We start from the raw sequence: 3166 nt of genomic DNA on the forward strand, positions 1-3166 counted from the left end.
CGTATCTTCGTCTAGAGTAGGCTATATAGGCTCTACGGTAGCGACTTCTTCGACATCTCCGTAATTAGGGAGTTCTTCGACGCGTTCTTCTTCGTAGCGCTACTCGGGAGTAGTCGCTTCGCGGGCGGCGCGCCTAGGGGCTATTTCGTTAGGATCTAATAAATCGCTACCCTTAGAGAGGAAGAAGAATTAGAATTATAAGGGTAAAGATGTAGCAATGTATTAGACACCCGTAATTACTCGATTAGAGATAAGACTAATTCTTGTAGGTTAAATGTGCGCTATACGTAGGAGTTATGCATACGCTAAGCCTGCGCTAAGCAGTTAGGCTACATTGCACTCCCTTCTCTAAGGTTGGTTAATCTAGCTACCTCTATTAATCCTGTTATTGCAAGGGCTCTTATACGGCCCTTACACCTAGTATATAGCTTTTTATAGTTATACCTAATTATAGACCTTCCTAATCGTGTTTAAGAGGCTATAGGGGGTAATAGGTCCCTTTTTCTTTTACTAGTTATTTAAGATAGTATAAATAGCTCTATAAGTATATTAATATCTTCCTTAATAGAGGTACTATTCTAGGGAGAGCCTTAGAGAAACTCCCTCTAATCCTTAGAGCTACTACTAGAAGAGCTCTAGAACTATAATCTCCCTTAGATCTCTATAGGAGATAGCTTAGTAGGCTATTATCCTTAAGGAGCTTCTTACTCCTAGGATATTACTAGGAGTAGATCCTAAGATTAATACTTAGTTTCTAGGATAATTGCCTAAGGGTAATACTTAGGAATAGGCTATACCTAGGCTTCTTACCTAGTAGCTAGGGTATAAGCTTCTAGCTTAAATACTACCTAAGCTTCTAGCTTAGGGTTAGTTGCCTAAGCTTCTAGCTTAGTAATAGGTACTATATAGGCTTCTAGCCTAGTAGGTAGAGTTATAAAACCTATAGGGCTTATATAGAAAGGCTCCCTTTAAGACTTAGGGGTATAATAACTTCTAACTATATCTATATATACCTAGTCCTTATTAAAAGTTATATGCGATGTAAAAATAACCTAGTACTTCTATACTCTCTTATAGTTAAGTATAGGGCGCTAGAGGAGGTAGTTTATAGATAAATGCTCTTAAAATCCTATAAACTAAAAGATTTTAGCCCTTAAGGCAAACTTTACTAAAATCTAGCGGTTATTATTATAGATATAGGCTTTATAGCTAAATCTTCTTATATAGGATAGATCTAGGGAGGTTTCCTAAGAGATATTAAGATCTTACTAAAGGTAAAGAATAGGGATATTTTTAGTACTAAGATTTATAAGCCGGTTTATAATATATACTAAGTATTTTAGTATATAGTACTATATGTCCTAGGGGGCTCTAGTATTAATAACTATTACCCTACCTTTAGTAAGGACAACCTTATTAGAGGATTTAGCAACACTATTCTATTTAGGTGTATATAGTACTAATATATCCTACCTAAGTCTAGTAGCCTTAGCTATCTTAGTAGTAAGGTTATTAATAAATTTACTATCCCTATTTATAAATATAAGCTTAGGGATCTTTTTATATATATTTTGTACTCTCTAGATAAAGATCCTAGTAATCTTAGGGCTATTACTCTTTAGTCTAAGAAGAAATACCTATCTATAGCGGGTCTTAGCGTCTATATATAGTAGGAAATACCTATTTCTATAGATGTCTAGTAGGCTAATTAGTCCTACTATATCTATATAAACTTTATTAAGTGCTCTAGCCGCTATAGGTCTTAGATGCCTTAATATAACTCGCTAGGATCTTAAGAGCTTATATATTTTATAGTAACTTATTATATCTATATTAATACTCTCTAGTCTAGTTGCCTTAAGCTTTATAGCGTTAAGGATTAAGGCTCTAATATAGCTAAATCTCTAATACTAACGCTCTATATTAGCCTTTAGCTTTATAAAAGCTACTACTGCAGTTTTTCTAACTATAGTCTTTTTAAATAGGGGGGGCTATTAGCCCTCTAGGATAAGGATCTTTATATCTTTTAGAATAAGTACTCTATAGAGCTTTTAAAGCTTCCTAATAGGCTTATTATCCTTATTTAGGATAGTTCTAGTCCTAGTATTATATATAATACTAAACTTCTTTAGGATCCGCTTTATAGAGATAAGGTTTATATTAGAGCCTAGGGAGTATAAAGCTCCCTTTAGTTCTAGCTATATTTTAAGACCTTTAGGGCCTTTTAGCTAGAGAGTTACTATTCCTAAATATATAACTCTATTCTTCCTAATAGCCTAGGAGAACTCTACTAGTTTCTTTTTTTTTATAGAGATCTTTAAACTATACTTTATTATTAAAGAAGTAATATACTATCCTAGAGTCCTATATATTAATATAGCTATTAATAGGCTTTATTAAAGATGTAGCTATTACGATACTATAGCTTATTAAGCTATTAGAATCTAAGTCTAATAGGGACCTAGATAAGTCTTAAGCTACTATAGTATTAGCTCTCCTCTACTATTTTTTCTTCTAGGACTACTTCTTCTTATTATTATTAGGCTTTCTAGCTTTCTAGAACGATAGTGCCCTATTAAAGTATTACTTATAATATTCTATATTAGTATAGTTATATTTGCACTAAGTGCATTTCTTATTATTATCTTTAATATCTACTATTACTCCTCCTATAACTCGTTTTTAGAAAGGATTAGGCTAGTAGCTTAATACTAGAGGTTTCTTACGTCTAAGAGAGGTAATTATATTCTCTAATATTACTAGCTAAGGTTTATTAGTATATCGCTAGCTTCTAAGCTACTTAATATAGTTTAAACCTATAATAAATAGTATATTTATAATAAGAGATAGGAATATAAGTCCCTCCTATATATTAGGAATGCGGTTAGCTCTAGTATATTACTTAGTAGCTATTCTATATTAATATACCTACTTTTAGAAGTCTTTATAGTACTTTAGGGTATTATTACCCGTTAGTTTAATACTCCTAATCTGCCTAAGAGTATTATAGATATCTATAGTAACGACTAGTTAATATATAGTAAGTGTTAGAAAGTGCATTTATAGAATAGCTGTACATCTAATATAACAGAGAGCTAAGTAGCTACAAGGTTATATAACTCTATATAGGGTAAAATCTCTTCTTAGGAGATAGAGATAGATCTCT

Source organism: Ramularia collo-cygni (genome assembly GCF_900074925.1).
Source record: "Ramularia collo-cygni strain URUG2 genome assembly, contig: RCC_scaffold18, whole genome shotgun sequence".
NCBI classification, from domain to species: domain Eukaryota; kingdom Fungi; phylum Ascomycota; class Dothideomycetes; order Mycosphaerellales; family Mycosphaerellaceae; genus Ramularia; species Ramularia collo-cygni.